This window comes from Rhineura floridana, chromosome 2 (genome assembly GCF_030035675.1).
Source record: "Rhineura floridana isolate rRhiFlo1 chromosome 2, rRhiFlo1.hap2, whole genome shotgun sequence".
Classification (NCBI taxonomy): domain Eukaryota; kingdom Metazoa; phylum Chordata; class Lepidosauria; order Squamata; family Rhineuridae; genus Rhineura; species Rhineura floridana.
The window spans coordinates 72,795,339-72,819,055 of NC_084481.1; the positions used below are offsets into that span (position 1 = coordinate 72,795,339).

A 23,717-nucleotide genomic window follows, 5' to 3' on the forward strand; every position below is an offset into this window, starting at 1 on the left:
GATTTGTCTCCCTGTTGCAGTGATTGTAATGCACTGCGCTAGATGCTTTATGATTTTTAACTGTATTTTTGTTGCTTCTTTTATTTCTTATATTGTATTTTATTGCATTCCATATAATTTAAATTGTAATATGATAAAATAAATATGAGAAATAAAAGCAGCAATAAAAATATAATTAAAAATCAAGATGAATATTTAATGCAGACATGTCATAGACCACCTGAATGAAGCTCACGGACCACTGGTAGTCCACAGATCACAGTTTGGAAATCTCTGGTCTAATGCACTGGAATCATCAAGCATATTTGATGAAAAATACTTTTAAAATACAGTCAGTATATACTCATTGACAACATCACAAGGAAGCAGTAATTGCAGAGGAGATATCAAAGTAAGGAAGGAAAAATATTTTCTGTATGCAAGAAATGCAGATTTGGTTCCTGTTCTGTAGTGTTTGAAAAAGAGAAAGCAGCAGTTACAACTTTTATAGCTTTTGCTGCTGAATCCTGACTTTTAAAAAATTATTTCAAATAAATTGTTTGCCAAAAATTATCAATTGCATAATTTTGTCTATAAAATTGAGTTTGGTGCTGTTAAGCAGGAGCCTAAGATATTCCAGCAGTCCGTTTTGATGAAGTAATCGGGAAGCTTCTGGGGCCTGTTTCAGCTGCTGAAGGGCATGCTTCAAATGCAAATTACTGCCAAATGAGATTCTTTCCAAATTCCAGCCAATTAAAATATATTTAAAGGGCAGCTGGTTGTGGGCAAAAACAAAAGCAATCATTCCCTACTCCCCCCCAAAAAACTGTGTAAGTAACGTTTTAAGGCAAACGTCATTAAGTTTATCAAACAAGATATTTACTGTAATGCATGGCTGTTGTTATTTTTTAATATTTGTTGTCCAAAGTGGTGGAATCTCAGAAAGGCGCCTATCTGTAGTCAGAAGCTAAGACGGCACATTCAGCACCACCTTAAAAGAGACAAAGCAGGGAGTGTTTGTTCGGGTGTCAGTTTTCTCCTCTTGGCTCTTAAAACCACGTGTGTTTGGCTGCCTGCCCACTGTGGAGTTGCATACAAATATTGACAGAACACAGTGATATTTGTTAAGCTGGATCTTGGGAAGTGAATGATTAAAACTCTGAAGGAATCTGAGAACTTCAGACCTTTCCTCCTCCCTCTTCTCGGTAATCTTAACAGTGTTTAACAGAGTGAAAGTGAAAATGCTGTTTGGTCAAATGAGAGCCCTGACCTTCTTTGCCTCTGCTTTGCCATTGCTGTAGGTAAGGATGAACTTCTTGAAATGTTTTTGTTTTTGCAGGTTTTAAAATCTCATTATAAAAGGTCTTAAAATCTCATTATAAAAGAATGATGAAAAGGGTGGTGAATGCTTTTGATTTAATCCTGTGAATTGCAGCAGACGCTATGAAACAATTTTTGTAAATAGAAGATGTTAGCCAGTAACTATGCTCCATCAAATGTTAATGCTACCTTTCTCACAGTTCCATTACAGTGACTGATAGGCATATGAATTTTCCCAGGCATTTTGAAGACAAGCTTATATCCAAATATTTGTGACGTGAAATTCACCTCAGAATTCCTCCTAGCGGTGTTTAACTGAGAGTACAAACGTTACTGCCTGAGTCATACCTGTGAAACATTGTCTCTGTGGCATAGTTAATCACTGTCATGCTACTTTCTAATGCAAATGAAAGGCTACTGAAAAACCTGTTTGTCCTAAGTTTTTATTTTAACTTGAGTGACTTCTGAAACTTGGGAACATTTTTCTCCATTGTGCATGGTACTTTGAAGAAATCAATCTATGAATGAAAAAGTGTATACCAAACAATTTCTTGAAATGGGCTCTGTGGAGAACACAATAATGATATAGTACACATTTAAATATCCATGGAGATTAGTGGGTGGTTGTTTCTTCCAGTGGCTCCATAGTAACACTTCAAACTGCAGAAGTAGTTTGTTTTCCATCTTATCATCAGTCTTGGGGGTTTCACCTTTGTTAAATGTAAGCAAAGAATCTTTCATGGTATGGGATCATGTTGCAGTAGGAGAGATTTGGTTAAATGTGTCTTGTTAATCTTTAATGTATAAGTAGCACAGAACATATGCCAAATGAAAACATTTAAGAACCACCCCGCCTATCCAGTGCCAAAATAAATGTTGGCAGGCTAATATTTTAAAAGAATTTTGCAACAAACTTCAACATGTAAGTTCAAATATTTCATGATCCTTTGATGCATCTTGGAAAAAGTGCAAATGCAAGTTTGCCTATTAAAATCCTACAGTTGGGGGCTGGAATTTTGCAAGCTTTCCTCTGATTGAATGGCACTTATTCATGAAGCTGGTCCAATTGAGCTCAATGGAACAGCTTGTTTGAATCAGTACTACGGATCATTAGAGTTAAATAGAATTAGGCTCATAGTGAATGTTTATGGGCATATGATGTACATGTATGATTAATATTGAAAGCTACATTCACAGAGCAACAACTTAATAAACATAATTGCAATTTGTGTAGTGCCCTTTAAGAAAAGCAATGTGGAATTAGAAGCACACAGTGAGATGGGATTACAAATGAAAGCTTTGGATTGCCTTGCTTTGCTTAAATGTTGGCCTTACTCCCAGTCTTACCCAACCATGGTCTTACTGCCAAGAAGCTCAGGGGGCTTCACATAGTTTGACCCAGTTTATCTACACAATGATCCTATGATTTGGTTATGGTGGTAATGACTTGCCTAAGGTCAGCCAGTGAGGCTGATTGAGAAGTTGAAACAAGTCTTTTTTGTCCAAGTGGAATACTGTACTCCTGGTGTGGAGTGCCTTTTCCCCCAGCTGTGAATGGTGGCCAGGAATGAATGTCTCTGGACAGCAATAATCTAGCTACAGTGGTCCATTACATAGTAACCTTCCATGTTCACTATTGTAATGCATTGTATGTGGGGTTCTATTTCCACAGAAGGCGGCTGCAAGAATTTTCACCAGTACACTGAGATTTTGGATAGTCTATTCATAGGGTTTTCATGGTAAGAGGTATTCAGGGGTGGTTTACCATTGCCTTCCTCTGAGTCTGGATGTATCTTAGTCTGGCGTCTCAGCTTTGACCATTCCGCCTTGGGTGCCCTTGCTAGGAGTATAACTTCTTCGTCTCAGCTTCTTTGAAACTACCTTGACACGGTCATTAACCAAAAGGGAGACAATAGTCAAGAAATCAGAAGAAGGCTAGGACTGGGGAGGGCAACTATGAGGGAATTAGAAAAGATCCTCAAATGCAAAGATGTATCACTGAACACCAAAGTTGCAATCATTCAGACCATGGTATTCCCGATCTCTATGTATGGATGTGAAACTGGGCAGTGAAAAATGTAGATAAGAGAAGAATCAACTCATTTGAAATATGGTGTTGGAGAATTTTGTGGATATAATGGACCATGAAAAAGACAAATAACTGGGTGTTAGAACAAATTAAACCAGAACTATCACTAGAAGCTAAAATGATGAAACTGAGGTTATCATACTTTGGACATATAATGAGAAGGCATGATTCACTAGAAAAGACAATAATGCTGGGAAAAACAGAAATGAGTAGAAAAAGAGGAAGACCAAACAAGAGATGGATTGACTCCATTAAAGAAGCCATAGACCTGAACTTACAAGTTGTGAACAGGGTGGTTTACAACAGCTGCTACTGGAGGTTGCTGATTCCTAGGGTTGCCATAAGTTGTAATTGACTTGAAGTCACATTACACACACACACACACACATACACACAGTGAGATTGGATCACATCACACTCATTCTGAAGGAATTCATTGGCTGCCTGTATGCTTCTGAGCCAAATTTACCATATTGGTGCCTACTTGTAAAGCCCTAAATGGCTTGGGACTAGCAATGGGATCTGGTGGCCAGTGCTGATTCAAAAACATTCCGTTGCTCCAACAGGCTGGTATCAATTTGAGTTTGTTCTTTGTCCGCTAGCCACTGATTTTACTAATCCAGTTTTTTTCCCTTTGGAAAAAATATTGATAATATCAATAGTCTTAAAGGAAATATTGCTTTTAAAAAGGAAATATCAATAAATTGAAGGAAATATAGATACATTCAAGGAAATATCAATAAAATGTTGATATTAATATCAATATTATAGACACAGGTTTTTGGTGTTTCTTTTTTTTAAAAAAAGTTTCCTAAAATAACCATGGAAAATCATTACATAAAAATAGGATTCATGATGATAGCAAATAAACAAATTAATGGAAAATTTGGTACCAAATCCAAATTGGGCAGAATTCTAGCACCTCCCTACTGTTGGAAGTGTAGCAAGAGCAACTCCTGCTTGGGTTCTTTTTGCATTCCAGAAGAAATATAGATTTAGGGTCCTCTAGTTGGCTAGGCTTGCCTGCCTTTACCTGTTCTCTTCTCTATTTAACTTCCTTCCATTGTAAACTGATACACTCAGGGAAGATGACCTCATTTCTGATCCTCCTTCTTGTTTACTTCTTTGACTGCCCAAGGAGAGAGAAGACATCTTTGTCGTTGTTCCCAATCCTGAACCATGAGGGCAATACCCATATCTGACATTGCACCTCCAGCGTAGTAAGTTAGAACTATGTGTGCCTTTATTTTCTACTATGTATTTCTATAAATAAAGCAGCTTTTCTTATTTTACTACATCTTAAGTCAAAGTGATTTAAATGCAGGGTAAAAGCCTGCTACTTTGGTAAATACACACAGACCAGCCCCCAAATCAGGTGCCTCTGAGCATTGCCCTCTTACCTGGAGGGAGGAAATGGCTTGGAGGGCCGGACAGAGAGACAGACAGGGCATCCTCTCCTGCTTCTCTTCTCTGCTGCAGCTTCATAGTCAGTGTCCAGAGCTGGTGACTGCTGATGGTTGTGGTGCAGAAGAGTACTGATGAAATTGCACAGTGGCAACACTGCTGTTGAACCTAAGGAGGCAGCCCCGGCTGTTGGGGTGTCTGTGAAGAATGTGTGTGTCAGTTTAAGTTCTCTGCATGTGGCAATTTAAGTTATCTGGTGACTGGTGGGTATGGGGTTAAGGGAAGGTGGGGGGAAGTGTGTGTGCAGATGCAGCACTTTACATCTCTGGTGATGGGGATGAAGGGAAGAGAGGAAAGAATTGTGTGTGCACGCTTTGCAGTTTAAGCTCTCTGGTGATGGGGTGTTAAGGGAAGACTAGGGGAAGAAGTGTATGTGCAAACAACAATTAAAGTTTTCTGGAGGCATTTGGAGGAAAGGGGTGAAATATGGGAGAGAGAAATGTAGGTGTGTTGGAGACAGTTTTATGCTTCTGGGTGACAAAGGGGATAAAGCTGGAGAGGAGGAGGAATTGGGGAGGGGGCAGGTGAAAGTGGCTGAGGTAAAGGGGCATTTACAGTGCTGGGGAGGAGCAAGAGGGGATATTTGTAGAAAGGTGGGGGAATATGGGAGGGAGGTAGCTATTGGGGGTTGTGTCTGTGGTAAGTGATGGAAGGCCTGGAAGGCAGGTGGAAGAAGGGTCTGTGTTGGTGATAGGATGGGGGAGGAAAGCTGGAAAGGAGGGATTGTGGAGGGGCAAGGAAAAGTGGCTGGGGCTCAAGGGGGCATTTACAGTGCTGGGGAGGAGCAAGAGGGAGCATATGGGGATATGAGGAGGGATGTGAGACAGAGGAAAGAAGGAAGAAGCATGGAAATGAGAGAGATGGTAAAATGGGGTGCAAAGGGGCACAGAATAGAAGGGAGAAGCAGCTTCAGAAATTGGGCTGGAAGGTGAAAAGGGACCTTAGTAGTTGCATGAGGTGGGAAGGGGAGTATGAGATCTAAGGGGCAGAGCTTGGAAAAGTTACTTTTTTGAACTACAACTCCCATCAGCCCAATACAGTGGCCATGCTGGCTGGGGCTGATGGGAGTTGTAGTTTAAAAAAGTAACTTTTCCAAGCTCTGCTAAGGGGTTACCATGGTGGGGAGTGGAAGGGTAGACAGAGTTGGAGAGCAAAGCAAGTAGGGGCACAGCCCTTGATTTGTTGTTGTTATGTGCCATAAGTTGTGATCAACTTGAAGGCACATACCAACACAAATGTTCTGTTATTACTTTAGTCTTCTTGACATTCAGCTGTAGTCCTGCTTTTGTGCTTTCCTCTTTAACTTTCATTAGCATTCGTTTCAAATCATTACTGGTTTCTGCTAGTAGTATGGTATCATCTGCAAATCTTAAATTATTGATATTTCTCCCTCCAATTTTCACACCTCCTTCATCTTGGTCCAATCCCACTTTCCGTATGATATGTTCTGCGTATAGATTAAACAAATAGGGTGATAAAATACACCCCCTTTCCAATTGGGAACCAATCAGTTTCTCCATATTCAGTCCCTACAGTAGACATTTATTTTCTGCTGTGCCTCTTAGCTTGAGAAAGGCTGTAGAAGCTCCTCCTGAATAAATGGTCCTCCTAGTTTACAGCTATGCAGTCTACTATGGCCCTATGGCTCTTTCTTCATCTATAGTGGGAACATTAGAATATATTGATAGGGCTATCTTGCATAATGCCTGACAAAAACATTCCCTCTGCAGAGCATAAAGATGCCAGAGAAGCGTTGATGTCTCCTTGACAATTCTTTACAAACACAAAGACTACATAATGATGGATGGACCTACTGAGGGGTCAACTTTCCAACATAGTCAAGCAATAACACCGAAGGACAAATCAAAAGAGCTACTGTACCAGAGGGATTTGTGAGGTATGTTCGGGAAAACCATAAGGAAGCTGAATGCCTCAAACATGCTCATTTGCTGCAATACATTTGCTGGCAATAGTTTTTACTGAGAGGCCCCTGAAAAACATACAGAAAACTAAATCCTTTTCTGCTGGGCTAGCATTCCAAATCTGTCACTGATGGTTGGGTAAGAAACTTAGTAGATAGACACAGTGGATATTTCTCTGAAAGCAGCAACAATTTGTTGCAGGGGTCAAAAAGAAAAACTAATTGGGGTAAAATTTGCAAGACATTGGGTGATACGTATTTGCATTTCCTATTGTGTTGTTGTTGTTATGTGCCTTCAAGTCGATCACGACTTATGGCCACCCTATGAATCAGGGACCCCCAATAGCATCTGTCATGAACCACCCTGTTCAGATCTTGTACGTTCAGGTCTGTAGCTTCCTTTATGGAATCAATCCATCTCTTGTTTGGCCTTCCTCTTTTTCTACCCCCTTTTGTTTTTCCCAGCATTATTGTCTTTTCTAGTGAATCATGTCTTCTTATGATGTGTCCGAAGTATGATAACCTCAGTTTCATCATTTTAGCTTCTAGTGATAGTTCTGGTTTAATTTGTTCTAACCCAATTATTTGTCTTTTTTGCAGTTCATGGTATGCGCAAAGCTCTCCTCCAACACCACATTTCAAATGAGTTTATTTTTCTCTTATCCGCTTTTTTCACTTTCCAACATTCACATCTATACATAATTGTATTGATTATATATACATTCTCAGAAATACACATAGTAATTGTGAGGCATTAGGTGGCCAGTTTTCTTCTTCTTTCTCTTTGGAATGCATACCACAAGTCAATCCAAAATCTGACATAGTGCCATCCTAATGCACTCCTTACTAGCAATGGTTTCTCATATGCCTGGATATCAGCTGAAGAAAATAGTTTGTTTTCTTCTAGTCTGTTGGGCTTGGAAACAGCAAGCACAGGAGAGTCAGCCAGGACTGGAGTACAAACCTAACCAGGCCTGTAGGTCCTCTGGCACAGGGTGGATGGGGGCACAGCTTTCTGTTGCCTGTAGCCCTTGCCTGCAGACTGGCTTCCTGTGCATTAGGAACAGGGATTGTAAAGTCAAAAGCAAGGCTGGTTACAGAATACACTCACCTTCTCCTAGCTACTCTAGTGCAAAGTACATCAGGAGTGTAGTCAACAAAAATGCATATGCAAATTTCAATAGTGTATGTAATTCTTTCTGACAAAAGAAAGTGATCTGTCTTGATATAGAATTTGAACATTGTGGTACAGCAGGGATGGTGAACCTGTAGCCTTCCAGATGTGGTTGGACTACTGTATAGCTCCTGTCATCCCCTGGGCTGATGGACTCCCAACAATTCTAGAGGACCACAGCCTTCCCATCCGTGTGGTACAGGGAATAAGTCTATCAATTTGCTGGTATTCAAGAGTCACTCTTGCATCTTTATGGGGGCAACAGTAGATCCTTCCTACCTAGAAGATACATCTAAAGCAGACTATTGTTAAAATTGCAGGGCAGCCTTAAATAGATGCTAGCTACCGGATAAGACTGAATGGGAGAACTCATTGTACACACATGAGGCATCCTGACTATCATCACAGAGTCCTTGGCACTCACCCTGGTCTCAAAATCCAGATGTCAATGGGAATTTTGCCTGAGCTAGGACTACAGGATTCACTTGTTGTAACAGCAAACAGATGTTCTCTTACAGTTTTTTTGGAGCTCATTCCCTGCCTCTTTCGATTTTCCTGCTCTCTGCACACTACATTATTCCATTAGGCTACTCGATATAATCACTACCACTTCATGTCTTTGGCAGAGAAGAAACATAATAGCTATGTTTTGGGAAGCTGCCTTGTTAAGACTTTGTAAAACCATGTTTTACAAACACTTTCACATTGGCAGCAGGAATGGGTCACACACTGAAGTCATGATAGCTTTATGAAAAAGCATTATGGAATCATCAAGAGGAGTGTCATATCCCCTGTCCTATATATATATATATATATATATATATATATATATAAAATGCTGAACAGTTAACAGCTAGAGCTGGGCTAGGAAGCCATGTTGGTTGAGGCTAATGGGAGTTGCAATCTAAAACACCTGAAGCACAGCAGGTAGGGGTGATCATCAGATTTAGATAGATCCTGAAATCTGGAGCAAAGCAGGTTATCTACATGGTAGCATGAGTTAAAGTAGGGACCCCTAAAGCATTTTTTGGCAATTTAGCAATCCAGGCATCAAAATAATGCTGCAGACAGGCATCTGCTTGAAAGCAAAAGTAGTGTCTCTAAACCTACCATAACACCTTAGTGCAAGGATGAGACGATGGGGAAAGGGAAATCAAATACCAGAGTGAGGAGAAGGCATGGAGGAAGAGCTCTGTTAAGACTACAGGTCTAGCTTGTAATCAGACGGAATAATTTCACCCAGAAAAAAAGTGGCTAGTGCAAAAGCCTCTCGACCTATTTGTCTGCAACTTGGAAGATTTCTTACCTTGATGCACCTCTCTCATGTCTGTAATTTTGGACCAATAACCCACAAAACACATGGGAACATCAAGTGATTCCTTTTTTACCCAACTCAAAACTGTAACAGCTCCCCTTGCAAGAAGTTATTTTCTGAAGAGCAGATTTATGCCCTCAGAGTGAGTGACCTTACCTGGAACTTCAAAGAATTCTGGCAAACATTTTAAAAAGTTACAGTTGGTTTCTTTTTGAAAAAACAAACACACACAATTGCCCTTGGACCTATTTGCCTGTAATTTAGCAGGCCTGGTCCACTTTATCTGCACGCCTGCAAATTTGATCCACTTCTGTCAAAAGGAAAAATATTATAACTATTTTTAAATTTCCCAATAGTAAACAGGAGCTGATGTAACAAAGTGGACTTGGACTCTTGAGCTGAATTACACATCCTCTGAATTGGTCCAAGCTGAATTGGACTGTTTTACAAAGTGCAAAATTGGGGTTCAAACTGAACCTTGTGGTTGGTGTATACTCCTAGCACCAAGTATGGGAAGGTTGTTGTAATGATTCTAAACTTGTGGAAGAAGCTTCTTGAAAATGAATGCATTGTTGAACACCTTGGGGGGGGAAACTAGCAATATATACCAGCTGTGACCTGTGTGGCAAGATGCAACTGCTCTCCTGACACTGGTGTCATTACAACTTATCTGAATGGGTCAGGGTGGCAGTAATACTGGGGTTGAGCAGGCACACTAGTGGAGCGAAACCATTGCTCTGGCCAGTGTGCCTGTACAGCCCCAGCCTCACAGCTGCCCTACCCTGTCACCCAAGTATTCTGGAATGATGCCAGCGTTGGATGTGTAGTTCTGCCCCACCACAAGGGCCACTATTGGATATAGATATGTCTAGGTACAGATTTATCCAACTGAGTTTTGGATGTACTCCTAATCCCAAACCACTGGCAGATGCAGGGAATTACAAAGTATTCTGCATGCTGTGCAGTTCATTCAGGTGTAAGGAATTATAAGGGCATGTAACCCTATTCTTTTAAGAAATACCAATCTTTATTTTGTTCTCATTTCTTTTTTGTATTTTATAAAGTTTATAGCTTTGCATATTCAGTTTATACATATATTTTCCTTCCTTTTTTAGCTTTTAAAGATTTGTTAAAGATTTGTTTTAAAAACATATAAGCTTTGCACACTTAATATTGTACTTAGATGTTTATTTTTTCCTTTTGTGTGTATAAATGTAATTCGTACAAATATTTTGCAAGAAAACCCCTCCCCCACAATCTCTATTTTATTTTTAAAAAAAAAATTCCAAGGGCCCAAAGGACAGAATGTTCTGTTTAGATGTAGGAAATCTAACTTCAAACCCCTTTCTTAGCCTTGAACTTTATTAGATGATCTTGAGCAAACTACTTAGTCTAAACCAAGGCAGAGAGAAACCAGATGACTTACCAAGTGTCATCTAGTAAGTATGTAAATGTATTGCCTTCAAGTCGATTCCAACTTATGATGACCCTATGAATAGGGTTTTCATGAGGCTGAGAGGCAGTGACTAGCCCAAGGTCACCCAGTGAGCTTCATGGCTATATGGGGATTCGAACCAGGTTGTAGTCCAACACCTTAACAACTACACCACACTTAGCACAGGACAAATGACACCCAGATTTTTGTAGCTTTCAAGATGGATGGACGTTAACCATCCTATTGTTCTGCTGATACTATACCTTGCTTACCTAACCTATAATTTACTGATTGCTTTTTAGTCAATGCAAAGCTACTCCTGAGAAGAGGAAATTATTTTCCCCCTTAAGTATAAAATTGAGCACTCTAGTCTGATGAACTGGAATTTAACTCTTCTTGCATAGCAATAATTAACACTGATAAATGAGAGGGCATATCTGTGAAAGACCTTGGCAAGCAAGGCACATTGCTGTTTTTTGCTAAATGCTACTCATACTGCCTTAATGGAATTATTGCTTTATAAAACATGAGTGGTTTTCCTTGTCGGAGGACCACAATCATCTTCCTTCTCCTCCGCTTTTCCATGTGATGTGAACCACTAAATATAGACAGAGAATCATTTTTAGAACTACTACTACTACTGTGGTAAGCCACATGAATTTTGTGTTTTGTCATTCTGTCACATTGGATATTCAAGTCATACACTACATTATTTGAGGTTTTCTTGAGGGCTACGGATTGGCTTGTTGCATTGGAGAAATCTCCCACAGGAGTTAGTGAGGGTGACATTATCAGGGATGTAGTTGTCCAGGGTATCAGGGGTGTGTTTCTTAGACCCCTTACGTTTTTGGGAGCCAGGTCCCACCAGGGTCCCTACGTCTCTAACATCCTATGAGCCAATCGGCATGAAAGGGGAGCCTTCTAATATGCTTCCTTGTCCTTTCTTCCTGATTGGTGCCAATCAAAGTGAAAGGAGATGAGTCAGCCACTAAGAAGACTCCTCAGCAGCTCAGTGAATCCTGATGATAGCATCCCATCTACATAATCAAGCAGTTTGGTAGCAGCAGGAGATAAATGTGTAGACATTGAATTCAGTAATTCCAGCAATATCTCTGAAAGTGAGAAATGACAGTCAAATAGCAACAGTGATAGAGAAGCAGAAAGCAGCATTCAAGCCTGGCCAGATTATTCTATAATCTTAGAAGGTGGCATGGCTGTGACTATCATGAAGGGACCCTGTGCTTCTGAATTTGCTACTACGCTATTCATGTAAAGAGGATTGGAGGGAAGAGGAAAGACGGTTCAGATAATGTCGGAATTCTATTGAGTTGCGTAACAGAGCGGAGAGTATTGAGCTAGCTTACGTGTGTGAGTTTGAATCTTTGGTAAGATTCTACCTTCCCTGCAAATTAGTCAGACAGAGACTTTAAGCTGTAAAATAAGAAACAACTACTTTATTCTGGAAGTACATGCTTGATAGGAAAGAGTCCTATATCTAGCTAACTAGCTATGTTGGAGCAGTCTGCACTGGTCCCAGTGCAGCTCTCATGCTGGTTGAGAGGGGGAGACAAAGGAAAGATGTCTGCTCCCCTCTCAAGAGAGAAGGAACTGGGAAGGCGGTAAGGAACTAGGATCAACATCCTTTGCATATCAGTCTAGCAGGAGGGGGAGAGACGGCAAGGATCAAAGGACAGGTATAGCCTAGCAACAAAGAGGTCTCCTCCCTAGCTATCCTTTTTAACCCCATGCAGTCTCAACCCACCAAGTTGGAGTTGAACCTCATACATTCCAACAGATAAGTCCACTCATCTGTTTTTTCTTGGATGAATGGGGATGAGAATATAACCTAAGTTTCCTCTTTCATGCTCTTATTCAACCACGAAGTTCACAGTGGCCTGGACAAAGCACTACCTCCTAACCTGCTGCATAGTTACTATCCATACCGAGTTCAGGAGGAGAAATGTCATAAGAAATAGACTGTAGAGCATTATGTACACTGAGAAGTGTCCTATATCGGGGTGAGGTCAAGTTTGACAAATGGGGTGGGCTGTCAATCACTTGACATCACAATGATGGCAGGTGATCCATTTTTGCCCATGCAGTTTGAAGTCAAATCATGCGGGCAAAGTCACAGCCTAAAAGCATTGATGATCAGCCTGTTAGATCTTGCAAAGCACTGTGCCTTTAGAGCAGGGAATCTCTTTGTCTCCGTGGGCCAGATCCTTATCAGGATCTGTCTCTCAAGCCAACTTTGACAGGTTGGTGGGGCTGCCCACCTGTCAGTCACCTGACATCACAAATGATGTCAGTTGATTTGCTGCTTTGAAATCTTGAAGTCAGGACTTCAAAGCACCTTGCAGGCAGCAAGACACTGCAAAAAGAAAGGCTTTTCTTTATTTTAGCAGCTGTTTCAAAAGCAAAATATCACCCATCTTAAAAGCATTGTACTGGCTACCTGAGTGCTACTAAGCCCAATTCAAGGTGTTAGTATGCCATACAAAGCCCTAAATGGCTCGGGACCTAAGGACTTGCAGGAATGCTTCCTCCAATACCTGCAGACCCAAGGCCTTGAGATCTGCAGGGGAGACCCTGCTCAGGTCCTGTCAATGGTTAGGGTCCATTGTTTGGTGATGTAGGATAGTGCCTTCACTGTGGTGGCAGTCTGCCTGTGGAAATTCTGGCCATTGGAACTACACAAGTGTAGAACTATTTGAGTTTGGAACTACCTCTGAATATTATTATCTGACTGATGTGGAGGGTGGTGACATGAGAACAGGCCTTCTCAGTGGCGGCTCCCCATTTGTAAAATGTGTTACGCAGGAGACATGCCTGGTGTCATTACTATCTGTTTGTAGGCACCAAGCAAAAACATTTTTATTCACTCAGGCCTTTCAACCAGTAGCGGTTGGTGGGTCAATGCTGCACACCTGGCTTTCGGATGCCAACAGTTGCTGCCACTTACTGATAGGGAGAGGAGCATAGAGTGAGGCGTGATGTGGCAGCAGAGCCAATCTGATACTCCTGCTGCCTTGATGCCACGAGGCCCACACCATGCTGAGCTCCCCACACCTCACCTCTCCCCCTCTCGGTAAACAGCAGTGACCCTCGATGTGTCCAGAAGCCAGGTATGCAATGCCACCCCACCTTCACTGCTCCCACCAACTCCTTTGGACCTTAATTTTCTGCTTATCTTTTAGTGGAGTGTGGCTGAGTTGGATCTGTTCTTTTGTACATATTATCAGCAAGCATTTTAGGTTGTGTTCACTCTTGTTTTTATACTTGTTTTTAATGTTTATTTCTGTAAGTTGCTTTTTCACCTTTCCGAAAAAAGCAACTAGTTGAAAATAATATATTATTTTAACTGTTGATTAACTGTGATGTTTTATGACATTATGTTGTACATTGTTGCTCTAAGCTTCTTCAGGGAGAAGGGTGAAGCAGAAATATAACTAATAAATCAATATAATAAAACCTATTATTTGCCCTAGCTGCTAATAACATTAGTTCTTCATCTTTTCTTCTGAACCCCGAACATCAGAAGATCCTACTTTAAAGATGGGCTTGTAGAAGCAAAAATCTTCATCTGCTGAGGAACTTTTGCACACTGCAAAGTTTATTTAATTTTTAATTAAATGTATTAGTAATCTTTCTTCATAAAAATGATCCCAAAGCGGCGTACAGTAAAAAGATTAAAACCAATATAAAACTAACACAAGTAAAACGTTACAAAATATATGGATAAGATCGTGAAACCCACCATCTAAAAGAGGCTATAACATCAAAAGCCCTCCAAAAATAAAAAGCCAAATGCCTGGGAGGAATGTTTTTGTCTGTTGCCTCAAGATAGATAATGATGGTGCCAGTTATGCCTCTCTGGGGAGAGTGTTCCATAAGTAGGGGGCCACCACTGTGAAGACCTGTTCTTATGTCACCACCCTCCTTATCTCCCTTGGAGAGGGCACACAAAGAAGTGCCTCAGATGCTGAATGCAGGGTTTGGGTTGGTTCATGTGGGGAAAGGTGGTGCTTGAGGTATTTGGGTTCCACTCCGGACAAATGTCTGTGAATATTAAAGTTATCTCCGAGGCATCTGTAGTCCAATATAGCAAAGAGTTAAGAGTGAAAGTTGGGATTAGAAGAATATATTTGAAACAGATATATACAATGAATTTGGTGGTTCTGACAATATTGAGCTTTGCCCACATCAGAGAGCCTCTTCCATTAAGCACCTGCTTTTGGCTGAGCCACTCATGAATTGGTGTTTGGGTTTTTTTTTTAAAAAAGTCCAACTAATTATATGGAAAAATATTTATATTGTATGTATAATATTATAAAAGTGTCAAGTCCTGTGCAGTGTATGTTTATACAGTTATATGCATTGTAATGCCAATAGGCCAGGACACACTGTGGGGAAATATTGTTTGCCATTTATGGCTAGGAGCTGGCACCAGCAGCAGCAGCAGCAGCAAAAAAAAAAAGCCAAAATCTGTCCTGCAAATAACAGTGGTGCCTGGTTGCAGGTCAGAAGATGTATGATAATCTGCTATCTATATTTTCTGTTATCTATATTTTGATCTCTTCTGGTCCAGTAAAAGGGCTCTTAACTTGTGCAACTGCACAGCATAAGGAAGCATAAGCAGCAGCTGCTGTTGATCTTCATGCAGATTCACTTTGAATAGTTAGATTACATAGCTGTGGAACAATGCATGTACATATGTACATTTTAAAGCTTCTCTTCTCTGCTTCCTCAGCTGCTTCCTCAAGCATAGGTTTGGATGGTATAGATCCATCTCAAATAGGTTCTTCTTTGATCAGTCATATAAGGGGAGGAGACAGTTCACTTTTGAACAGGATCTACTTATTGGTCTGTTTTATATTAATGGTATATAAGCAGTCAGCCCTAAAACCCTCCAGTTGGAATACTAATCCACATATCAACTGTTACATGTTTAAGGTGATGTTGAGGTGACCAACATTTGGAAGGCCACATGTCCCCCAGTCCTGCCCTAAGTCTTTGGGTCAAAGGCATCAAGTGACCACAGCTTGACTGGTGATAGCCTATAGAAAAGGCAACCATAATCACATGGTTGATTCCAGTGGCTTCCATACTCTATGGGGCTGAACTCTGGGGAGCATCTGCTAAGCAAGAGTTAGAACCCATACAAAACAAGTTCATGAGACAGGTTTTAGGGCTTCCCTCGGGAACCCCTGCAGCTCATCCTAGAGCAGAACTTGGTCTACCTCCCCTTGTGGCTAGAATAGATTTAGCCTTTTTTAGATACTGGCTCAGTGTAGTTCGTATGCCTGACAACTCTCTCGCCAAAGTCTGTTGGCTCGAGCAGTCGCCCAAGAGTGGATGGGTCCATACTAGCCAGGAATTGTTGGCCCAATACAACATCTCATTGGGCGAGCTCTCGAACTTTAGCCCACAAGCCCTCAGGAGTCGGGTCTTCGACCGCGCAATAGGCCAAGATCGGGTATCTATCGTACTAGCCACCTTTTACATCTGGTACCCTCAAATTAAACTAAATCATGCTAGATCAGGGTACTTGGACCTTCTTACACATCCCTCTCTTCGCAGAGCATTTTCCGAACTGAGATTCCAACTGATGCCCTCTGCCTATTTAGCACGGAGGTATCAAGGTATTCCTACTGAAGAGTGGAAATGCATTGCAGGGTGTAACACTGTTGAAGATATTATCCACTACTTGTTACACTGCCCACTATACAACGGTCCCAGACAGAAATTTCTGGCACAATTTATTAATTCCACCTCTGCCAAATGTCCCCAGGAGCTAGTGGTGGAGCTTTTAATCGATAATTGCAATCATATGACTACTTTAGTCGCCAAGTATGCCCTGGCAGCGAAGAAATTACGCGCTGCCCATTTTCAATATTTAAATGACAATTGTCATACCTAATTTGTTGGCCATTAACCCGGATTTTTAATGTTTTTTTTATCACTTTGTGTACCTCATCTGTATTTGTATTTGCGATGGCCATTGGCTAAAAGCAATAAAATTGATTGGCACATGATTGATCCCAAACCAACACTTGGGAAAAAATCATAAACATTTATGGGGAGTCTAGGCTGCCCTTTCCAGAGCCAATGTAACAACAGAACTTTCAACTACTTGTACATTTCACTGCTTTTGATCTTTATTGCTAGACAGTTTGGTACTGGTTTTGCCTCTGCTCTTTACTCCTTCACTCTTATTTTAAGATGAAGTCAAATGTCCATTTTTTCTTTTCTTTTTTACTATGTGAGCTCCAGGTAAAATTAAATCTGGTGAAATGTCTGAGGTGTATTCCTTTCTTGGTTGTTGCATGTTTGGTGAGCCTAGAAGACCATTGGGAAATACAACACTATACTGGTCTAGGAAAGTGTCCATATATCAGGTCCTACATGACAATGTCTATATATGGAGGGGAGGGGGGGGGAGGTTGTCTGAATCTACCATGTCTGACTTGCCAAAAAGGATATTTGACAAAAATGGAATAAAAAGGAAGGTAAGGACATTCTGATCTTTTTCTGTCCTTATCCTTCCCAACTCTATGGCGCTCCAGATGTTGCTGAACTACAAATCACATCAGCCCTAACAAGCATGGCCAGTGGCCAGGGATGGTGCGAGTTGTAGTTCAGTGGCATCTGGAGGGCCAAAGGTTGTGCATACCTAGCCCATGGCAACAATATTTTGTTATTTTGCTATGAATCTGTCTCATTACACAAGTGAGGTAGAGCTGTACAGGTCTTTACCTCAATAGGAAGTTTCCTATATTGGTCCCTATATCATTTAGTTGTGCTAACTGAAGATGATGTGATTTTTCTCCAGTGGATTCACTGTCTTAGTAAGGCGATAAGACATGTTTTTTTACAAACCATATATTGTGAAAATGCTTCGTGATTCTTTGGCAAGGCATATGCAGTATATGAGGGATTGCTATTAATAAGAAAGGAGTATGAGTATGTTACTGAAAATAGATCTCCAAGCTTTAGGGGGAGAAGCCCAAAGGAATTAGTGAACCCTACTGCACCATATTTGGCTCTCCCAGCACAGTAGTCAAATGTGCCAAATTTGAGTACTGTAAGGTTGAAACAAAGGAATGTGTGCATGGATTCTGGATTCCAAAGGGAAAACTTGGAAAATTACAATTGGCAATGAATACACTTTTGTTTCTGGTCTCTCAGCTCCTAAAGCTTCTGAGAGACAGACAGCAGAGGGATTTTTTCAGCAAGCAGCTTTAGGGACTTCCCCCTTTTTGCATTAGGCTTAACAATAGGCCTCTCCCCTGAAATATTTTAGGGCATATATGTGTTTTCAGTAGCTTTCTTGCAGCTGTGGGACAGGGGTTTTCCAAAATGATCACAGTGATCTTCTCTAAGTTAAAAGAGAGGGGAGAAAACCCTATGATATTGCCCAAGTGTCACTGGAAATTTGGTACCACAAAGTACCCTTGGCTGCCATCTTAGGGACAGGAAGCAGCAGATGGTCACTAATAGTTCTTGCCATGGCCCCCTCTGATGGGAGGCACCAGATGAGCAACCTGCTTTAGGGTTTTGATAGCCAGTACCTGGCCTTAAAAAATCTTTCTCTCTTTTCACAATGGATTTTGGTTTACTCATATGAATGGGCAAAGCTCATTTTTGGAATGCAGCTTCCAGGACTACTTTCTTCCTACTGGAGTCAGATGCTTCAGCAGTGGAGACAGAGTGGCATATAACACTAAACTATGGTTTAGTTCTATGTGGATAAGCCTGAACCAAGCTTTGGACTTGCATGTTCCCCTCCCCTCCTCCTGCATGGCTGGATGGAGGAGTTTGGCATGGTTTAGTTTAACTTTTTAAAAATTCCAGTTTAGCATTATGCTCAACCTCAGTATCTTGGCTTAAAATAAACTCTGGTAAATTTCATAACAAGCCAAGATCAAGCCACAGGTTTATGAAATGGGCTTGTTAAACTAACCATTGCTTGTTTTAAATCAACTGATTTGGATGGAATCTAAACTGGGTTATATGAAACTGAAAAATGCTAGCAAAGTTCTTCTCCTGGCAATGCCAGGAGAATGGACTGGGGAGTACATGAGTCTGATGCTTCACTTGGGCTTGTTTGGGCTCATCCGCATAATGCTAAATCATTGCTGGGCATTGTGTGCAGACATGGCCAGAGAATAAAGGCTTGAGATCATGAAACTAGTTTCTTTCCCTCACCTAAAGATTGTATAGATTAGAATGTTATTTAAAAAATAATCTTGAAATGGGTCAGGTAGTTATAAATTGAAAAAAATGGACTGCCTTCAAGTCGATCCCAGCTTATGGCGACCCTATGAATAGGGTTTTCATGGTAAACGGTATTCAGAGGTGGTTTACCATAGTTATAAATTACTAACCTAAAAAAGGGCCTGTATCAGGAACTAGGCTCTTGTCCATGCATTTGCAGTCAAAATATTGCAGACCTTGCAATGCCTTCTTGTTCTGCATCTTTTTAAGACAGACAAGCTTGGTTGGTTTTTGTTTTTACATTTGAAAGCATATAATCTCTGTATGTCTCTGCACTGACCCTTATTTAGATAGGAATCCTTAAAGAGCATTTGATAGGATGACCTTTGGTTTACAAAATAGGGACTTCAGCAAAGGAATGCTGATTGCACACTGGTTGCTGCTCTGTCAACCAGACCAAGGCTATCAAGATAAAAATGTTGGGACACAAAATCCTACAGCAATGTGAGGAGCAGGCAGAACTGGTTGCATGCTCTGACAATTTTTTTCTTAAGAAAGGGAAGAAAAGGAAAATATTTATAAAAAAGTCACCCTGTGGCAAACATCCCACTGCATATCAGAGATGGAAAGACCGGTCAATTTAAGTTCGCTCAGTTTTCCATTTTTCCACTCTTAAATTCAGTTCTCCACTCCTCCACAGACTGGGCACCACAGCTGAAAAAGCCATCTTCCTAGTCGTCACCCACCTTATCTCTGAAGGTGGAGGTGCTTTGAAAGGGCCTCAGCGGAATCTAACATCAGGCATGGAAGCTGGTGCTTTTTAAGGTAAGAACATAAGACAAAAGCCCACCTGGATCAGACCAAAGACTCATCTAGTCTAACATCTTGTTTGCACAGTGGCCAACCAGATTCTTATGGGAAGCCTATGGTTTTTTAAATCTATGTAGAGATTGTATCGTTGTAATCAGCATCTTGAATTGTACTTAGAAATGAATCAGTAGCCACTGAATCTCTTGCAGAACTAATATTAGCTATACTTAATTATAGTAAATATTTCTAAATTGGCATCTATACATATAAATTAAAATATGGAATTTTTATGCAAATCAGTATCCTATTTCCTCTTATTTGATGATGTGTTTTCTCTTTTTTGGCAACATGTAAGTGGCCACACTAAACTCCTATGGATTCCTGTCACATTCTACTTTAGTTCACTATCTCAGAAGTGCTTCTTGTTCTGCAGTTTAGGTGCAGATAGAAGAAACAGTCACACATTTCCACAGGGAAAGTTAGTTTTCCTTTTCCCAGAGGAGACAGCAATTCCATATTATTCCAGAAATATTTGTTAGAATAATAACAGATTTGAGAGTTTAAAACATGCCATTACAATAATGATTTTAAAAATTGGCCACTAGTCACATGATTCATGAAACAATAATCAAAATAAAAGTTTGTTTCACTAGCAAAAACTTGCTAGAAAGAAACTGTAATTCTATGAACAAAATAAATTCTGTTCTCAGATAATGTGAAAACTGATGTCACTTCTAATTCTCGTGAGGGAAAAATGGCTACAGTTAGAAGCATATTAATGCAGCCATTTATTACCCAGGCCAGTCTATAAAAAGACATTGTGTACAAGTTTTTGCTTTCCATGCCAGAAATGCATTCCTGGAACATAACTGTAGTCTTTTTTTATTCAGCAATTCAGATAATAGTTTCTCCATGAACTTTCATAACATTTACAGTATTTACTACCCTAAAAGATTCACTGGAGTACTTTTGGAATCCTTCACCAACTAGCATTTTCATTATGTTGTTCAGGTTCGTGAACCTTATGTGGAAAATAATCTTAGTAGGCAGATTTACATGAATGTACAAGCTTTGCGGAGAAGCACAGAGCAGAGAAATATCTAGGATCATAACAAAAGGAAATGTGCTGGCTGGAACAATTGTGGGAATGTGAGTAAGAGGAGGGGAAGGATGCCAACAATTATGAAATGATGGGTGAAATCCAACAGCGTCCATCCACCATGCACATTACACTGGAGGGTTGGGGGTTAAGCTTAGGCTTCCAGAGCAGATCTGGGGATGGGGGCTTCTGGCAGGATGAGAGCAATGGGAAGTCCTGTCACTGAGCAGAAGTACACTTACACTACTAGTGTAAGTGCCCATTGAGTTATTGGGTCAGGAAGAAATCTAGCATTTTGCTTGCATATCATTCTTATCAGATCTGCAATCAGAAAAGAGTGGAAATGGAGTTCCCTACTTCTTTCAAATAAATTGCATTGTTATATAATAGCAAACCACCTTATGGATCCACAAATCCTTCTCTATCTGGACTGACAGTAATTCAAACTATTAGGGCTCCTTACCAAATGAAATTATGAAAAATTCAGGCTGCTCTCTCTCTCTCTCTCATTGTGAATAATGGAAAGTAAATTTTAAAAATCTGTAACTTTCCAGAGTTCACTGCTTTTCTCATAAAACACTCTCTTCCACTTCCTTGACATATTAATTTAAGCTGTAATTCACTTGTCATTAGTTCCTTACCTTTTTTGTATTCCAGACAAATAATGAATTCATAGATAATTAACCATTGTTTCTTTAATAATTTTGCATAACATACCTCTTCTGCTGCATTATATTATTTTAAGACACAGTACCACACCCACACATGGAAGTTGCCTGTACATGTCTGCATCTTCAACATTTTATTTTAAATATCTGACACTTTATTAATTTCTTTGGTCTCATGTACGGTACCTTAAATTGCTTTCTTTGAGACCAGTAATGTTTAAGAAACTGGCTTTTCATACGATATTGATATTAGTATTTATATAGTTAAAATATTTTTAGGCTGATTTTCTGAGCAAATGCCCATCCAAAGTGGCTTACAAACAAAACAAAAGATGAAAACAGTATACTATTTTAAATCTTATATTTTTTTTAAAAAATGTAATAACTACAAATCAACACTTGACATAAAAATACTGGAGCTAACTTAATTGAGTCAGAGAGTCACCCAGCTAACAAATACCATACCTGAAAGGCAAGTTGAAAAATCTAAATCTTCAGGGCCATCTAAAAGTCTTCATTGTAGAGATCTGGCACAGGTCCATAGCTGTGGGGCCACTGTAGAGAAAGACCTCTGTCTCGTGGCCACTCACCCTACTGACCTAGAGGGTGGGCACACTAGGAGAGCCTGTTGAGCAGACCTTAATTTGAGGACAGGATGGTATGGGTGTAGACGGTCCAATGAATAGCTTGAGCCCAAACCATTTAAGGCTGAAAGGTGAAAAACAGCACTTTAAATTTGGCCCACTCCATCTCTCAAGAAGCATTAACTACGTCCAAGGTCCAGTTACTCAACTCTGATCTCACTGGTCGCAAAAGCCATGAAGGACAAGGGTCATCATGTAAGCAGATTGTAGGCCTAAGTGCTCCAAGTAGTTAATACTCAAAGAAAAAGTGAATTTTATTATGTAATTTTACTACCAGTTACAGTAAAGTTTTGAAACAATAAATGGTGATTCCATATGTCCATCTGTGACTGTTTTTACTGTTTTCCAAATCAATCTATACATAGACTGATGTTTATAAATGTGAAATTTTGATGGTAAATATTGCTTTCTGGAATAAGGGCCCTAGGTTTTATTCTCATTTGACTTGTAATTTTACCATTCTAACTCTCCATGCGTTTTTTTCACTAAGAGCATACACTGACACATCGTAACAATTATTTACATAAAGTATGTTTTAATATGACACCTTTAATTGGGCACCTCCATAAGCATTGCTAGAAGACTCAGAAATTAAGCCACACCATAGAGTTTGATTATATTACACGCTAAGGGCTCCACCCCTGCTTGCTGCGCTCACCAACCCTGCCTCCTGTTGCCAGTGCTCCCTCTACCCCATGGGTCTCCAGAGCTCCCTCCCTTCCCCCTCAGGTCTACAGTGCTCCCTTCCTCCCACCACAGGTCACCAGCACACCCTCTCCATCCATCCCATATGGGTTGCCAGCCCTCCCCCCCACAGGTCACCAACCCTCCCTCCCTCCTCCCCACTCGCAGACTTAGGAAAGCCTTTATGCTGGCCAAGTTCAATGTCCTTCCATTGGCTCTTTTAGACGGGAGATACCAGAAAATCCCATTGGAAGCACGAGTGTGCTCCTGTGAGGCGGGTGTTGTAGAATCGGTGGGTTATGTTTTATTAGCGTGCACTTTTTATAGTGACCTTCGTGTTTCCTTTATCTTCCCGCTATTAAAAAAGATTACGGGTAGGGATATTATATTTTATACTAAATACCTATTGTCTGACCAATCTCCTCATATTACGAAAAAGGTAGCGAGCTTCTGCGCTGCTGCTATTGCTCGCCGCAGGTCATTGTTAAACAATCAGCCGACACAGACCTGAGAACCAATTTTCAACTAGTCCTGAGTATTGTCTGTGTACGCTTATATAGTCCTAAGGTTGCTGTTTTAATGATGTCTTTTAATTGTATTTTTAACGATGTCTTTTAATTGTATTTTTAATGATGTTTTCTAATTGCATTTTAATTGTATTTGTATGATATGCTGGTCACTTGACCGTAATAATCAAACCTACCTACCTACCTCCTCCCCATGGGTGTCCCTCCCTCCCTTTCACCAGCCAACCCACTAAGGGTCGGGCCTAGCCAGCACAGCTGCCTCCGCCCCTCTCACTTGCTCACTCACCTGTGTGCCACCACCGGCTGCCTCATGCACTGCTGCCATCAGTGCTGCTGCCATCAACTCCACCCTGCCTCACTGTGTCATACTA

At 40.5% G+C, this 23,717-nt stretch overlaps 1 protein-coding gene across 3 annotated transcripts in view; it reads left to right on the plus strand.

The window, feature by feature from the left end:
- Positions 1-914: 914 nt before the first annotated feature.
- Positions 915-23,717, plus strand: part of NCKAP5 (NCK associated protein 5) — a 969,055-nt gene continuing 946,252 nt past the window's right edge. For all 3 annotated transcript variants that reach the window (XM_061608949.1, XM_061608950.1, XM_061608951.1), the window contains exons 1-4: positions 915-1,280; positions 4,527-4,608; positions 6,583-6,749; positions 19,615-19,739. The gene's annotated coding sequence lies outside the window, so the exon portion shown is untranslated. The remainder of the gene's footprint in view (positions 1,281-4,526; positions 4,609-6,582; positions 6,750-19,614; positions 19,740-23,717) is intronic.